Raw genomic sequence first — 18,835 nt, 5'->3', positions numbered from 1 at the left:
CTGTCCGTGGACAGAGGAGCCTTTGCAATCCGTGGGGTCGCAGAGAGTCGGACACAGCTGAGCGACTAACACTTTCCCTTTCACCCTTTCTGCCTTCCTAATCACCACCCAGGTCAAGCTATAGAACGTTTCCAGCAGCCCAGAAGGTTCCCTCAGGCCTCCTCTTAGTCAACATCCGCCAACTATTCATCACCATAGATTCGTCTTGCCTGTTTTTATAAACAAAATCATGCAGCGTGTGCTCTTTTGTCTGTGGCTTTTTTCACTCATTGTCTGCCAGATTCATCCAGGCTGTTGCATGAAACAGTAGTTCATTCTTTTTAATTACTGAGTGTTATTCCGTTGAATGAACATACCACAATTTATTTATCCATGTGACTGTTGATGGACATTTGGATTATCTCCAACTTGGGGCTGTCATGAATAAAGTGGTTGTGAACATTCTCCTATGTGCCTTTGAGCGGAAATGAGGACCTATTTCTGTTGGGGATACACCCAGGGATGGAACTGCTAGGTCATAAGGTAGGTATGTGTTTATTACCAAACAGTTTTCCAAAGTAGTTGTACCGGTTAGCTTTTTAAAGCTACAGTCAGGGTACAAAGGCTATTCAGAGAGTTAAGTTGCAGGCACAGCATAATAGTAATATGCTAGGTACTATTCTAAGAGATTTGCATATAATTAACATGTGTGTGCACATGCTCAGTCGGTCCAACTCTTTGCGACCCCATGGACTGTAGCCCACTAGGCTCCTCTGTCCGTGGAATTTTCTAGGCAATTAACATGTGCTTACAATGCATTTGTATGCAGACATTCTCACAATGCCTGGTTTCATCTTAGAATGGGCACAAGATCTCAAGGGCTGGCTTGTCTGGATCTTTGCATTGCCCACCCCAGTTGGGATTCAGATACAATATTCTATGTTTGTGAAATAAATCGTATCCATTTTACAGATGAGGAAACTGAGGCCCAGAGTGGTGATAACTTGCTGAAGACTCTGGGGCTAGTGAGTGGCAGGACCAAGCCTACATCTCAGGTTTCCAGGCTCCTGGTCTTACTGCTGTTCTTATGAACATAAGCCTGTAAGGCTCCCTTAATTTTCTCCTCCTTACACTGTCCACCACCCCCCCGCCGCCCCCCCCCCCCCAGGTCAGCACTACAGCGCTTGACTTCTTGGAGACCATTGTCTTCTTTTTCTGTTATCTGTTTTGTGTAACAAACAACTCCAAGGCTTAGTAACTTAAAGCAACAGTTATCGTTTCTTGGTTCTCTGAGCTGACTGGACTCGTTGAGGCTGGCTGTGAGCCAACAGCTAAACTGGAACTGTCAACTGGAGTAGCTCCGTGTGGCTCGGGCTTCCCCCTGCATAGTGGCTGGGTTCTGAGAGGGTGTGTCTCAAGAGCAGGAGTCTCAAAAGGCAGGAAGAGGAAGCCACTAGGTCAGCTAACGGCATAGATTCACTTCCATCGTATTCAGTTGGTCTAAAGAATCACAGGGTCTCATCAGATTCAAAGGGGTGGAAACAGACTTGATGGATGGGTGGCTGGTCCCATTGTGAGAATGAGAGCTATAGTTGTGGCCATCTTTGTAACATATACACCTTCCTTGTCTACTAACCTTGCTTGCTGATGAGGGGTCTGGTAAAGCCAAAATCACCCCTCCACTTCTTTGGTTCTTAAAGATTCAAGGTTCTGAGGACTCCTTCCATTTCAGGTCAAACCACAGCACTGAGTCATCTCAATGCCAGGCCTTTGGCTTGCTCCCACTGTGCCCAGCATGCATTGTGCCCTGAGCCAGCTCACCATTCCACTGGGCACTAGGCTCCTCTGGGTCCCTGCCCATATACCTCAGTTCCTCTCCAAGCTCTGAACACTGTCACCACACTGGAATGTCCCAACCTAATTCTTGCCATCTTGGCTCCCTGGCTCCAGCTGCTCCCTGCCCAGGTCTTCCCGTCGTTACAGTCATCTCATCTGAGTCAAACATGGAACTCACTGGGCCCCCTGACCAAACTGGGATTTCCCTAATTTGAAGCCCTCTGAGGTGTTTGAAAGTGAAAGTGAAGTCGCTCAGTCGTGTCCGACTCTTCTCAACCCCATGGACTGTAGTCTATCAGGCTCCTCCATCCATGGGATTTTCCCGGCAATAGTACTGGAATGGGTTGCCATTTCCTTCTTCAGGGTATCTTCCCGAACCAGGGATCGAACCCGGGTCTCCCTCATTGTAGACAGACGCTTTACCATCTGAGCCACCAGGGAAGTCTGGGGTTGGCGTCTGCCCCTGTTCACCACCTGTTTGAAAGAACACAGGCTTTCCACCTCGAAGACCCAGGTTTGAATCCCTGCTCTGCAGCTAACTCGCTGCGTGGTCTTGGGCAAGTGATCAAACCTCCCTGTGACTTGGCATCTGTATCTACAGAATAGATGTCATTATTGGATCCAGCTCAGAAGACTGGTGTGAGGATTAAAGGTGGTAACATTAAAGCATTTGGGACAATGCAAGGGGAAGAATAGTTACTGGTGGCTCAGACAGTAAAGAATCTGCCTGCAATGCAGGAGACCTGGGTTCAATCCCTGGGTCGGGAAGATTCCCCTGGAGAAGGGAATGGCTACCCATTCCAGTATTCTTGCCTGGAGAATCCCATGGACAGAGGAGCCTGGCAGGCTACAGTCCATGGGGTCACAAAAGAATCAGATACGACTGAGCAACTCACACTTTCAAGGGAAAGAATAGACACTCCAGATTTCAAATCTTCTTTCCCCAGACCCCAAAGCCAATTTTTTTAAGTAAACTTTTTCCATGTCATTAGACTTTACATTGGATGAGTTTTCCCAAAGCAAACACCCAAATCAAAAAACAGACGTTTCTGCCACCTTCTAGTTCTTACCCACCCTCCAGGATTATCCCGATTTGTAACACCTGAGATTAATATCAGGCCCTATTTGTGGCAGCCAACACCCCTGCACAATTGGCAAACAAGATAGGTATCTATCTATCTGCTGTGATTTAAAAGGAACCAGCAAATCCAGCTCCCACTGTGCCTAAATGTTCTCCATTATGGAGGCTTTCCTTTGTGTTAAGCATTGCTCCCTTCCACAGTTCTCTTTTAAAACCCAAATCCATCTGGCTTGTGGTAACCACAATTCCCTTGTCCCATAGAAAAAATATTCTGGTCGGCCTTTCTACACTGATTCCCAGGACAGTAGAACCTCCTTCACCAGCAAAGAAATGCAGAAACAGGGAGAGCACAGACCCAGGAACGTGGGCTCTACCTGCTTCACAACTTTGCCCAAGGCCAGTTCAGGCTTTCGGCATTTTTTAAAGTATGTTTTTAAATCTAGTGTTTAAGGGATGCTTAAGGAAATGAAGAACCCACGCCCAACTCCTCCCCTCTCCCAGCCTTCAACCCCAGCAATTCCAACAAGCCACCAACACATAGAAAAGAAGCAGGTAGAGATAAAAGTGAATCTTGGGGGTTGGCTGGGGCGTGACCCCACCCTGCTCTCCCAGTACACCTTTTCTAAGCCAGGCTGAGGAGAGCTTCTGGCGCTATGACGTCATCAGATGTCAGGCCTTTGACAAATGAGTCCGGCCTGCAGCTGGAGCCTTTGATAAGCCATTTGCAGGCGTCTGGGAGACATCCACGCTGGTCTTGGGAATGCATCCTAGCCCCATCTCAAATTCACATCTTTTCATGTTTTTTTTAAAAGCGTGCCATGTGTCTGTGAAGATTCATGGCTTCAAATATTTTTTTCTTTTTTCTGACATTTCACTTTTTCTCCTTATTCTATTTTATTCTCTTTTTTTTTTTTAAGGAAAAGAAAATATTCACTCCAAGGTTTTTAGTTTCTGGGTAATAACTGTCAGATATTAACGGATAGCCCCATACATCCAGCATAAAATAATAGAATTTGTTGAGTGCATTAGACATCCAATAATGGGCAGGGCGGACAGTGTGGTGGTGCTAAAGAAAGGCTTCTCTTAGGAGAAGAGAATGCATGCTATGAAAAACAAGGCAGAAAGGACGTTTGTCAAAATGTCCTCTTGTACCTTCATACATTTGCACACACAAGCCCGCCTGCTTGGAAAATGTTGTCTTGACTTTCTCTCCCTTATGCTGCCTCCTCATCACATCAGCCTCATCTCTTCCAGGAAGCATGCCCCCTCCCTGCCTTCTGTATTCCCATCCATCACAACCCTGTCCCCATAGAATCCTGGACTTGTTTCTGCCAAGACACTTGTCACACTTCATTGTAACCCTCAACTGACCTCGACCTCTGCAAACTCTAAGTTCCTTGAGGGCAGGGCTTGAATTCCCGACACTGAACAGTGAGACTCAGCAGCTGTCAGAGAACCAACCACTTCAGTGAAGACTGCCAGTTCCATTGGGCAGCATCTGCATCTTTGCCTGCGTCTTTTCCCTGGCTTCTGGAGCCCACTTTGCTGCTCCTGTGGCAGACCAGAAGCACCAGGATATCTATGCCCTTCCCAACAGCCCTCAAATGATGCCTGGAGGGAGTTGGCACTCTTACCCCTCCTGGTTGGGAAAACAGAGACCTGTGTTCAACGTTGACTTCAAAGCTTCACCGGTGGTGTTAAATCCTAGTTGTCCACAGAGGTAATGGGCTTGACAACACGCTCTTCATTGCCTGCCTGTCCATCCCTGTCTCACTTGCCTACTCTCCTACCATGTTTCCTCAAATCACCCCCCACTGCCGCCCCAAATAAACTACTTGCATTCAAATCCTTGTCTCAGTTTCTGGACCACATAATAGGTGCTCAATAAATGATCTTTGAATGAATGAAGAAAAGAGTGACAGAATTTTTAGAGCACAAATGTCCAAAGGAGATCGCTCAGGTTGGATTTTCTGTAGCATCTATATTATCTATTTTAAGTGATGGCGCTGAGTCAGATTCCATGTCTCCTTGAACAGTTCTCCTTCACTTTGGACCAAGCGAACAAGGCCAAGTGCCAAGGAATGGGGAAGATTGCAACGTGTGTGGCAGAAGCCATGCCAATTCAGGTTTGATTTGGGTCTGCTGGCTGCCCTGGTTCCCTCTTATCTTTCTTCTGTCATCTGTCACACTGGACTTCAATTGGGTCATGGGGTTCTATTTAAGTAAGAAGCTGTCAGCCTCCGTGTGCTAGTCCTTCCCTCGGGGAAGACATCAGCAGCTCAGAGTCTTTCCTCACTGCTGTCCCCATGTCCCTTTAGCTAACACCAGGGGCCGGGAAAGAAGGACACAAGTGAAGGCACTGTCAATAGCACACAGTCTGAGTTTACTGATTGCCTTTTTCCACAATGATCATCTGTCCATTAGACCCTAGTCTGGTTCCAGAAGGCCATTTCCCGCCCTGCCTGATGTTTCTGCCACTTTTATGGGGGCTTTTTCTGGAAGTACTCAAGCTTATTGAAGACAAAGCTGACCACTAATGTTCTTTCTACTTCAAAAACTCTTTGAAACTCTCATTATGTCCAGATTCGTAATCAACTGAATTTTCTTTGCCATTCTCACCTCCCTGTGTTTCCTGACAGAAGTCCAGAATTAAGATTTTCTTTCTTTTTTTTTCAAAAGCCTTTTTGTAGGCAAAAGTGGCTAGACACTCACTTGAGCGAAAGGTGGGAAAGGAACCCAACAGAAGTAGCGAATTTTTATGGGGTGTGATACTATGCTAAGAATTCTGTCTATGTTATCTTCTCTGACCCTCACCAACCCACAGGACACTATTATTATCTCCATTGGACAGATGAGAAAAGCAAAGCCCAGAGAGACTACAGAACTGGCCCAGAGTCTTTTCAGGATTATAGACGTCAGGGTAGGGCATGTGCCAGAAGCCTGAGCTCTTAAGCACAGCTCTCAACTGCCCCAACACTCGCTGAGCTCCCATGATTGCTAGGGGTGGTCACGTAAACTTTCCTGACTTTTCTTGTCTCATCTCCTACTCATTATGCCTGACTCAGTAGCACTGTCTTCATATGTGTTCTCCCAAAAGGACACTGAGAGATAAGGATGTGAGTGCAAGTCATTTATTTGGGAGGGGATTCCAGAAGGCACCAGGAAGGAAGTAGGGAGGTGACACAGGGAAGGGAAGGTGGCCACTCACAGGTATGTTATTGAGTTACCATCATGGGTTCTAGGACTGGGTCCTTTTGGAGACCTTGGGGAGATGTCCATTCCTGCCTCACATGCACAGAATCACCAGCCTGGAGTGTCCCTGGGTTTTGTCCAAGCTGGTTGGGAATACATAACACCTGAGATATGGGATGTGACAAGCCTGCCATGTCTTTGCCTGCCTTTGCGAAGGTCTCTCTTCTCCCATTCTTTCCCGCTTCCAGTCTTTTCTCTGGCAGTTGTAGAACATGCACCTCGATTACCCCATCCAAGCACCAAGAAGACTGGGGGACCACCTACTCTCATGGGTCATTAGTTGAGGGCTGGGCCCCTGGCCTGCTGTATGCAGTGGGGAGGGGGTTCTAGTGCCAGAGAAAGCCAAGAGGTACAGATGCCAGCAGCTGGAAGACAGGCCTGCATGCCTTTAAGGGCAAGGGTGTGGGGAACGTGGGCAAGGTGCCTGCTACGTATTGTTATCCTTGTGGTACAGATGAGAAAATGGAAGCTTCGTCATATACTGCAGAGGTTTGCTGCTGCTAAGTCGCTTCAGTCGTGTCCGACTGTGCGACCCCATAGACGACAGCCCACCAGGCTCCCCCGTCCCTGGGATTCTCCAGGCAAGAACACTGGACTGGGTTGCCATTTCCTTCTCCAATGCGTGAAAGTGAAGTCGCTCAGTCGTGTCTCTTAGTGACCCCATGGACTACAGCCTACCAGGCTCCTCTGTCCATGGGGTTTTCCAGGCAAGAGCAGAGGTTTAGGTAGCTTTATTTATTTATTATAAATTTGTAAAGGTTGTGCTCCATTTACAGTTATGATACCATATTGGCTATATTCCCCATGTTGTACAATACATCCTTATAGCCTGTCTTACACACAATAGTTTGTACCTCTCATTCTCCCAACCTTATGCTGCCCCTCTCCCCTTCCACTCGTAGCCATTGGTTTGTTCTCTATATTTGTGAGTCTGATTCTTGTTTGTTATATTCACTAGTCTGTTGTATTTTTTTAGATTCCACATATAAGTGATAGCAAACAATATTTGTCTTTCTCTGTCTGAATGTCTGACTTATTTCACTTAGCATAATGCCCTCCAAGCCCATCCATGTTGCTGCTAATGGCAAAGTTTTCATTGTTTTTTATGGCTGAGTAGTATTCCATTGCGCACACACACACACTTCTTTATCCATTCATCTGTTGATGGACACTTAGGTTGCTTCAAGATCTTAACTACTGCAATAAATGCTGGAGAGGGTGTGGAGAAAAGGGAACCCTCTTACACTGTTGGTGGGAATGCAAACTAGTACAGCCGCTATGGAAAACAGTGTGGAGATTTCTTAAAAAACTGGAAATAGAACTGCCATATGACCCAGCAATCCCACTTCTGGGCATACACACTGAGGAAACCAGATCTGAAAGAGACACGTGCACCCCAATGTTCATCGCAGCACTGTTTATAATAGCCAGGACAGGGAAGCAACCTAGATGCCCATCAGCAGATGAATGGATAAGGAAGCTGTGGTACATATACACCATGGAATATTACTCAGCCGTTAAAAAGAATTCATTTGAACCAGTCCTAATGAGATGGATGAAGCTGGAGCCCATTATACAGAGTGAAGTAAGCCAGAAAGATAAAGAACATTACAGCATACTAACACATATATATGGAATTTAGAAAGGTGATAACGATAACCCTATATGCAAAACAGAAAAAGAGACACAGAAATACAGAACAGACTTTTGAACTTTGTGGGAGAATGTGAGGGTGGGATATTTCAAAAGAACAGCATGTATACTATCTATGGTGAAACAGATCACCAGCCCAGGTGGGATGCATGAGACAAGTGCTCCGGCCTGGTGCACTGGGAAGACCCAGAGGAATCGGGTGGAGAGGGAGGTGGGAGGGGGGATCGGGATTGGGAATACATGTAAATCCATGGCTGATTCATATCAATGTATGACAAAACCCAATGGAAAAAAAATAAAAATAAAAATAAAAGAAAAAATAAAATATTTCACCTCCCAAAAAAAAAAAAAAAAAGATCTTAACTACTGTAAATAATGCTGCTATGAATATTGGGGTGCATGTATCTTTTCAAATTAGTGTTTCTGATTCTTTCAGATATATAGCCAGGAATGGAAATGTTGAATCATACACTAGTTCTATTTTTAGTTTTTTGAGAAACCTCCATACTGTTTTCCACAGTGGCTGCACCAAGTTACATTCTGCAGGAGGCTGAGTAACTATAGATGGAGGCCATGGTAACTAGAAATCTCGAGACAACAAGGACAGACAGCACTGTCTCTGCCCTTAAAGCACTTCTCATTTTAAATCAGATCAGGGTGACTCCCTTTCCTAGGATTAGGGTGTCATAGGGGTGCTGAGACCCCTTGGGGTGCCCCAAGGAAGACAGAGGCAGTAGACAATACAAGGAGAAGAAATAGATACAAATGACAAAAATCAAAAGAAAGATTCTCAGTATGCTTGCTGTGATATTCAAAACCTAAAAGAGAAGAAGAAAATTCCATAGAGCATGAGGGCAACGTTTTTCAATTTTTTATTATTCGAAAGCAACAGAACCAAACAGCCTGTGCTTAAAAGAACTATCTCCAGGTTTAAGAAAGGAAAAGGCATGTAATAAATGACTTTCCATTAGGGAATTTCTTGCTCTCATACCATGTCCTGGGGCAACAAACCCACCTTGGCCCCAGTACAGGAAAGAGGAATTGCCTTGAATGAGAACCCTTCCTTGAACTGGTCTGACTCCCAAAAGCAATGGTGCGCTCAGCAGAACGTTCCAAGAAAACTCCTTCTTCTTAAGGGAGAAATGACAACTCAGCTAAGGGGATGGCTCTTGAATCATAAAAGTTCATGTCCTTTCTTTTATGACTCTTAGCATTGCTGTATGGTGTGGTAGGCAGAATAAGGGCCCCCAAAGATGACCACATCCTAATCCCTTAGATGACAAAAGGGACTTTGCCCGTGGGATTAAGTTAAGGACCTTGAGATGGGGAGATTATCCTGGATTATCCCCTGGGTTCAATGTAACCCCAAGGGTCCTTGTAAATAGAAAAGGACAGCAGGAGAGGAGGTCAGGAGGCTACCATTGCTGCCTTTAAAAATGGAGAAAAGGGGCCACGAGCCAAGGATTGTGGGTAGCCTCTAGAAAGTGAAAAGGAAATGTATTCTTCCCAAGCCTCCAGAGCGGAACACAGCCCTACTAACACCTTGATTGTAGCCCAGTGAGACCCATTTCAGACTTCCATCTTCAGAACTATAAATTTGTGTTAAGTTACTACCTTTACGGTCACTTGTTACTGTAGAACACATCAAGTATAATACACCAAATATAACATACCAAGTAATATAACACACCAAGGTCCCTAGGGAGCTCCCAAATTGACAGGCTGTTCCCCTCCATGAATGCTGTGGAGAATGGAGTAACCTCACAATTACCCCTTCAAGAGATTTCCTGAAAAAAACTACAGAGGGTCCCCACTTCTGGGGAGACAGACAACCATGGGCCCCAGGAAATGTCAAGCCTAAAGAGGATTCCCAGTGCCTGCATCCATTCAGGAGCTAAACGCCACAAGAATTAGCAAACAGTTCCCTCGCAGGGATTTACTGAGTTAACGAAAAACTCTACCCCAGCTGTTTCTCATCATCTTCAGATGGCTTTAATCGCATCTCGAATCATAAAACAGTGGTTTCCAAACCTGTTTGGGCCTCAGAATTACTTGGGAGCACTTGCTAAAGGAGTCCAAGGCTACCCCTGTGTCTGCCTCAGTGGCTTCATCCCAGGCCTCTTGAGTCAGAGTCTCTGGGGGTGGTGTCTGGGAATCTGTGTTCTGAACAAGCATCTTCAGAGATTCTGGCACATATCTGTGGACCAGGATTTAGAAAATACTGTCCTAAACCGCTTAGCTTTCAGAGCCTTGTGGGATGTTTCAACCAGCTGAGATAGTTGGATTCTAAAACCCTCAGGAAAGTGAAAGTGTTAGTCGCTCAGTCGTGTCCGACTCTTTGAGACCCCATGGACTGTAGCCCGCCAGGCTCCTCTGTCCATGGGATTTCCCAGGCAAGCATACTGGAGTGGGTTGCCATGCACGCCTCCAGAGGATCTTCCCAACCCAGGGATGAAACCCAGGTCTCCTGCTTGGCAGGCAGATTCTTTACCACTGTGCCATCTGGGAAGCCCAACACTTGCAGCTGAAGTACGTTCACATAGGTGAGAGCATATTCTATGGACCAGCGGACTGCCAAATTTTTTCTGTAAAGGGCCAGATAGTAAATCTTTTGGGCTTTGCAAGACATGTGGTCTCTGTTGTGACGACTCATCTCTTCCATTTTAGCATGAAAACAGCGATAGGCAATAAGCAAAAGAATGGGTGTGACTGGGTTCCAATAAAACTTAATTTGTAAAAACAGGTGGTGAGCAGGATCTGGCTGTCAGGCCATCGTTTGCTAACCCCAGCTGTAGATCAGGGCTTCCCATGTGGCACTGGTGGTAAAGAACCCGCCTGGCAATGCAGGAGACTTAAGAAACGCAAGTTCAATCCCTGGGTGGGGAAGATCCCCTGGAGGAGGGTATGGCAACCCACTCCAGTATTCTTGCCTGGAGAATCACCATGGACGGAGGAGCCTGGCAGGCTACTGTCCATGGGGTCGCAAAGAGTCAGCCGCAACTGAAGCGACTTAACACACACGCTGTAGATCAAGGCCATACATTTTACTTCCTCCCAAGCCTGATCCCTTCAGTTAGTCCTTGCCCTGGTCCTCATGTCAGCCAAGAAGAGACCACTGGACCTGTTGTCATCATCCATCATGATGTTTTAGCCAGCCAGCATGGAAGAGGAAAAGCACAATTTTCTGCCGTTGCACTGAACCTGGGGCCTAACCAAAAACCTTCCAAAAGCCCATGGTTTCTCCCAGGGAGCCCAAACATCAAAACCATAAAGACTCTTCCCCAGGCAAATTGTTACCCCCACTTGACACTCTATTTAATGGAAAGCCTTTGCCAGAAATAAGTATATTAAAATAAGCTTTGCATTTTTTACATTAACTGAAATTTGATGCAAATTGATAATAAATTACCTTCCCCCTACTCATTCATTTGGGAATCACATAAACTAGTTTACAGTTATGTATTATTACATTTCACATTAATATAGCCATAGGAAGCTAGGCTTTGGAGAAATTTGCTTCCCAGCAAACCATCAGAAATTGAAGAGGTGAAAGTGGGATTTGGTGGGATAATCTGACTCTCTTAATGTGCTCGCCACTCAGAGTTTGCAAAGTAAGGCATCAGTGCACTGCTCAAGGCCCAATTAATTCATCAAATGACCACCGTTTGTCTTATTTATCTGGCATAAATTTTCCCACGTTAGGATCTTACAGTGTTCCTTCCTTCCCTCTTTCTTTTCTTCCTTTCTCCCTTCCTCCCTCCCTCTCCTCCTTCCTCCTAGCCTTCCTTCCTTCAAGTTACATGGATAAGCCCAGATTCAAGAAGTGGAGAGACCAACCAAGAGATGGAGAGGTGGCAAGATCTTATTGCAATGGGGTGTGCGTTCAGGGAGGAGTTACTGCAGCCATCTTTACAAATAATCTACCCCCGTAAGAAGTGAGTAAATGTCACAGTATAGTACATGACTCAGCTGTGGATATTGTTGAGACAGTCATAATCATGTGAACACTGACTGTTGATCTAAACTAAATTAGAATACGAGTATTTTGAGAGGAAGTGCAACAGGGAAGAATGAGTCTAGGTGATGGTGGTGAAAGAGAGCTAAATACTCATTTTCAATCCTAGGAAGTCAATAGTAATTAAAAGTAACACCTTAAAGGAAAAATCATGAAATCATGGGGTGAGGGTATTATTTGGAGTTGGAGAAGCAAATACCCAAAGAGATAGTTAAAGGAGATGAAGGGTAAGGGAGACAGGTTTGCCAGAGACTTCTGTTTGCTCCTTAAAAGCCCTATAGAACTCTTTTACTGTTTAAAATATATGTGCGTATGGTACAACAAAAATAGAAACCAGTGTTTTGAAAGCAAAGTACACTACTTCTCCTGCAATAACAAAATCTCTCATTGACAATCCAAAGCCAATGCTAAAAACTGTGTTTTTCCCTCACTAATATACAGGTAAAAATAAACTTGAAAGGCAATGTTTTATACAAATACTTGTAGATAAAATGAAAAGGCCTCAAGTAGCAGAAAGGACTCCAAACTACATAGCCTGGAGGCTGATGAAAGGCCACCGTAATGTTAACAGGCATTTGCCTGATAGTTATAAAGGTAATTTATACCCAGAACATTCCCACCCATGTGAAAGAATGACCCTCCATTTTACTACATGTTGTATTAATGTCAATCAATATATGTTTGAGGGCTTTATACATTATGGATAATAACGTTGGAGCTTTGCAAACCTTTCCTCTTGGGGGAGCCACACAAAATTCTACAGGAGAGAATAGAGCAAAGCTTCCAAGACTTGAATGGCTAAGCTCTTACTGAAGGGTCAGCAGACCTTAATCAGCTCAGCTATGCAAATGAGATCACAGCCAGCCCACTCCTGGGCTGAAAAAAGGAAATGCCCATGGGGGTGAGGCCATGTGAAATGGGAAAGTAGGGCCTGGATCTGCTCAGGAAGGAGGCGCAGTGGACAGGACTTATTCCTGGGCCATGCCGAGAACTCTGTGGACAGGCTGGGGGACTTGGGCCAAGTCATTTAGTTATTTTACACTCAAGTGTTACTTCTTAAAATCTGATGTATTTGTTAATTAACTCAATGAAGAGAATCTTTTTACAATATATATATATATGACAAATCATCACATTGTATACTTTAAACATCTTACAATGTGATTTGTCAATCATAGTTCAATGAAGATGAAAAATAAAATAATAAATTAAAAGAGGACATCATAATCACCTGTACTTGGAGTTGTTGAGAAGATTAGAAAAATCTATGTGCTACCTATTCACTTTAGAAATTTTCCATTTTCCCTTGTAGGAAATGAATTATTGGGCCCAATTCCTCCCCTTTGCCTGTGTGTAACCTTGCAGTCCATTGTCCTTTTCTTAACTTGACTTTGGGCTTGGCCATATGACTTGCTTTGGTCCATAAAATGTTGCTGGAAGTAACAATGGTCTGTTCTGAGCTCAGATTTAAGAGGCCTCACTTGTTTCTGCTTGCCTTCTTGTGCCTCTGCTATTGCCCTTGGAAGAACATGCCCCCAGCTCTCCCGCTCTCCCGCTCTCCCACAGAGCATGAGAAACATGTAAAGCCAATCTGGACCCCAACTGCTGCTTAGAACCCAGCCAAGCTAATCCAATCTACATTAACAAGGCCATCCCAGCCAACTCACATATGTGAGAGAAATAAATGTTTATGATTGTGCCACTGAGATTGTGTGCTTGCTTCTTACACAGCAATAGCTGACTAATGACACATGGGACCAAGCCAAGAGACTATTAGGACAAGATGACCAGGAGCTGGAAAAGGAAGGAAGCCAAATCAGCTCACCTGGAGGTGGTAAACATCCGGAAAACACATAGAGTGATACAATCTTAGAATAAGAGATGCTGTGTGCTGAGAAGCTCAAAGTATCTTACTAGAATTCTTGAAATAGGGAATTCATACTCCATAAGCAGATAGTTTCATGCCTTTTTTAATGCTTATATTTTAGGATTTCTTTTTTACCCCCTTGGCTTTTGCAGTGGCCTGTTGACTTTGCCAAGAACAAAAGAAAAAAATCTGTGTCCACAATAGGCCTGGAGAAAAAGAGGAATTGTGAACTCCTGGGGTCCAGGCAGTGTCATGGAAATGAATATAAAAACGTTGCTGGGAGAAAAAGCAGAAATTCAGGGAGAGAAAATCAGGCAACACAGGTGACTCTTCTTGCCTAGAGTTGTTTCTCCTCAAAGGTCTTCTTTTATCCACCGGAGCACTCAGCACTGTGTTAGGTTTAAGCACATAATTCTTGTATGCAACCAAAATTTACTTAGGTTTGAATCGAAAGCATGAAGCAAAGTCGTCCCACTAGACCCTTAACTCCTTGAGTGGAAGAATGTCTTAGTCTTCTGTGCATCTTCTGTGCTTTGTTACATGGATGAATGGATGGATGGACAGATAAATACTTCTTGGAATTTGTGGAAGTGTAACCTTATACAGAAAAGAGATGTTTTTGCTTGGAGATAATCCTATTAAATAAAGACTTCATCTAAAGTTCTTTAAATCACTCTGTATAAGTGCTCAAATATCTTTAACATCATTGCTAGCATTTAATAACATTTTGGAGCTTCTCCACTATCTAGTAACTAACAGAACTCATTTAAAGCAAGTTTTCTGACATCTAGGACCTTACTGTGTAATGGAATGTTAATGCAGTCTTTAAATTGCCATGGTATTCATACCTTCCGTTATATGTCATTTGTCAGTCTCATTAATTTCTATTTTTTGTAGTCTAAATGCTAAGGTGTCTATGAGTATAGGCGTGTTACAGCTGAGGGTGCAGTGAACCAGATGGCTTCGGAAAACAGCTTCCCTGCTGCATGATGACAGAGTACACTGGAGCCTCAGTCAGCTCATTCTCAGATTGGAGCTGTTGGTCATGAAGATGACATGAGAGCTGGAAAATTCATGCATTGAGCACATCCAGGTGAAGCTGACTGCCTATATCATCGCAGATCAGAGACAGAGCAAGTTTTTCCAAATACCAAGTAGCCTCTGAATATTTCCTCTTTCTGATCCATTCCTTACCTCTCTGATACCCACACTTCTCTCAACACTACCTGGTCCTGCCTCTAGACTCTGAATGCCCACACCTGCCTGACGATCCTCCTGTCTGCCACCTGCCCTCCTCTGCCACCTCAATCCTTAACTTCGGCACCTGCCCCATGCCAGATGAGTCTTCTCCCTGGTCCAGGACCTCCCAGTGGTGACAGCATAGCTAATGTGACTGTGAAAAATATCTGCAAATGTCAAGGCATTTATTTCTGTTCCTTGATTTCCATTTGCTGTGAAGTCATTTCCTGGGCTCCCATTGGCCCACACACTCAGAGCTGTCTTCAAGGTGCTGCTGAGAGGGACGGCTCAAGATCCTGGGGCAGGGTCTGAACCTTGATCGCTAGGCACAACCCAGAGCTTGACCAAAGCAGCTTCAAGATGTGGGCCGCTGCCTAGCAAATGGGAAAACATTATGAAGCCGCAGGCGTCTCCGGAATTAAATATTTACTCATTTCGTGCCTTTCCCTCTGTCCACGGAGAATCCAGCTCAAACTAAATAACAAAGGAGGTCAGGCTTGTGATCTGCACAAAAATACTTACCCTGCAATTATAGGAATATTGGGCCGTACAATTAATGCCAGGCCTGTAGAATTTGGAGAAGGTCCAAAGAAAAGCCATGGAAATGATGAAGGGACAGAAAGATAACACTGGTAAGAAAAACTAGAGAGGTGGGGCTTGTTTGAAAAAGACCTTGAATGGGGCCTTAATGACAGTCTTCAATATATTCCTGTGCTGGAAAGTAGCAGCGTGGGGGTCCCACCCCACTGGAGACACGCTTACCCTCTACCACCAGGGTGGCCACCTTTTATGTTCAAACTTCTTGCTCTCAGTTCCCTACTAGTAAGGACCTATTGAGCATTCACTCCATAATATGGTTAAAATTATTTACTTTTAACTTATATCATTCTCCTGGGCTTCCCCAGTGGCTCAGTAGTAAAGAATTCCTCTGCCAGTTCAGGAGACCTGGGTTCAATCCCTGGGTTGGGAAGATCCCCTGGAGGAGGAAATGACAACCCACTCCAGTATTCTTGCCTGGGAAATCCCATGGACAGAGGAGCTTGGCGGGCTACAGTCCATGGGGTCACAAAAGAGTCAGACCCAACTTAAGCGTTATCTTCATGATGAAACAGGCAGAAAAATAAAAAATATTAAAGGGTGAGAGCAACACAACTTGAAATAGACATATTGTTCATCTCACATCCCAACCTAGACATCACACCCACTTTGGAGTCCGTGGTATAGATTGAAAATTTGCCCAGCCATCAGAGACCTGGCCACATCCTTCTCATCCAGAACAGTGACAGTTTTCAACTGAGATCCCCAGGAGCAGATCCTGAGATGAGAAAGGAAGGAAGCAAGACAGGGTAGGTAGGGGGTGGTGCTCAATAAAATGTGACTTCCAGTAAGGTCCTGGAAGAGGGTACCTCTCAGCTTGCTCCTTTGGTGGCTCTGGAGTATGACTCAGCCCTCAGAGCCTTCCTGACCAACGGCAAGGGAGCTGGGCTTTCCTATTCCCTCATTGCCAGTCATGGGTTAACTAACGTATGCCTGGGGGCTGGGGGAGCAGAGGTGATGCCAGGCAGGCAAGGTAGCTCCAGTCGCCTGGGGGGAGATGCTCTGACAAAGGACCTCCAGTGCTGGCTATAGAAAAGCACACTGCAGGGGTGAGGAGATGCGAAAACAAGTGGTAAAAAATGTATGCCAGGAGATCTGGGGAACAGTGTACGATGGGAACTAACATGGCATATGCTGAGCTGGGAGTCCCCTGCTCCCAGGTCAGTCTGGTGCTCTCGTGTGAGGCTGAGAGGGATGAGGTGGGTCATTTACCCTGCTGGGCTCTGGATTGTCCAGGAGGCAAAGTGAGGAGGGCACTCGACGTGTGTGTGTGTGTGTGTGTGTGTGTGTGTGGGTGTGGGTGTGTGGTCACCCTCAGGAGACTGAGACCAAGGCGTCTCCTTTGTAAAACACCTACAAGGTACTGCCCCAGAGGTACTGGAAAGCTGGAACAGAACCAGCACTTTCTAAAAGCATCCCTCTAGGGTTGGCTAGGCAGGGGGGGGACCTGCCGCCCCTGGAAATTTGGGCCAAAGTCCGAGCACCCCATCTGCTCCTGCTGTGGCCACGTGACCTTGGGGACGGTTTGGCTTTTCTCAGTATGGACATTCCTGCCTCTATGAAAACGAGGAGGGCTGCGCTCACTTCCTGCCTAATCCACAGAGAAATATTCTGTTTCTGGAAAACTCAGGAGACTTTCGTTGTTGTCGTTGAGTCGCTCAGTCCTGTCTGACACTTTTGCAACCCTTTGGACTATAGCCAGCCAGGCTCCTCTGTCCATGGAATTCTCCAGGCAAGAATGCTGGAGTGGGTTGCTATGCCCTCCTTCAGGGGATCTTCTCAACCCAAGGATCAAACCTGTATCTCCTGCATTGGCAGGAGGACTCTTTACCACTGAGCCAACCGAGAAGCCCTCAGGAGCCCTTGGAAGAAGGGAAATCAGCCTGCAGTACGGGGCTGTATCATTTGTAGCTTGGATGGGCAACCACCCACAGCAGAGTGACTGGTTCTGTGTTTGACAGTGTTTTGAGGATCCAGAGCTAGTCGTGTGGCCATGTTCACAGAAACGAACACACAGGCTCCCTGCTATGATGTTATCATCCTCTGTCCTCCACTCATCCCCATCTCAGAAATATCACCAGGAACATTTCACCATTCTTGCAGTGATCTTTAATGAAGTCTATTTCATCATCTGAGATGCTGTAGAGATAGTCCTGTGTGGATGTGGGTTCTAAGGTGACTGGATTTCTGACTTACCAGACAATGATCACATTTCTATTTTTCTGCACCATCCACCTTTTTAGACGGTGTTTATGTTTCATGTTAAATATAATTCTCTTTGGCTTCCCTGGCTGCCTGGGGCCTAGTTCTGCTCTGTCCTAGAGCATCTCACCCGGGAGCTGCCTCTCCATGTGGCCTCTGGGGTCGATTCATTTTTCTCCCGATGCCTTAATGAGTGATGATTTCTCGAGACAATCAGATCGGCTGTGCGGGAGATTCAGCTCCATCATTACGACAGCCGGATACATCACAGGCACCATTTTTCAAACCCATGTTTTTCATCACACAGATATGACTTGATTAAACCTTTGTGATATTACATTGGGATATTTGAAAATAGCCTTTAGTGGTCAGCATGTGGATCTTGTTTCTGATCAATCTGTTACTACTGTTGAGGTACTTTTACAAATGTTTGAGAGCAAAAACTAGAACCAGACTGCCTGGGTCCAAGTCCCATCTCTGCTACTGATCACTGTGTAACTTTGGTCAAGTTACAGGCTCTCTGTGCCTCAGTTTTCTCCTCAATAAACTGGGAATAATACTACTAATAAGAGATAATACTAATCATAGCAAGATACTTACTTCGTAGAACAGTCTCCATGGTGAAAAGAGATAATACTAATAAAGTGCTTGGCACATAGTAAGAGTTAAAGATGTTTTCTACTATTGTCATTGTTATTATTATTTACTCCTCTCTACAAGTCCTCTGAGGTAGAGTTAATTTATAGATAAGGGAACTGATATTTGAGAAGGATTAAGTATATCAATCAAGCGATATAGACATGGCACCAAATTTTTGGTTCAGAGTTGAATGGGCTTGTGGCTATTTTGCTTCTCTTTTCAAAGTTGACTTTATGTGAAGGTAAAGCAAGGAGGTTCCCCCTCCTTGTGGAAGAGGGGGACCCCAGCCCCAGCCCCATCAACAAGCAAAAAGAACAGCTGAGACATACATCAAGTTAGTCAACTAGTCATTGATTAAGCACCCACTATGTGCCAGGCTGAGCACAGAAGAATTGATGCTTTTGAACTGTGGTGTTGGAGAAGACTCTTGAGAGTCCCTTGGACTGCAAGGAGATCCAACCAGTCCATCCTAAAG

This window comes from Cervus canadensis, chromosome X (genome assembly GCF_019320065.1).
Source record: "Cervus canadensis isolate Bull #8, Minnesota chromosome X, ASM1932006v1, whole genome shotgun sequence".
Lineage (NCBI taxonomy): Eukaryota > Metazoa > Chordata > Mammalia > Artiodactyla > Cervidae > Cervus > Cervus canadensis.
Note: the sequence above shows the minus strand (reverse complement) of the source record.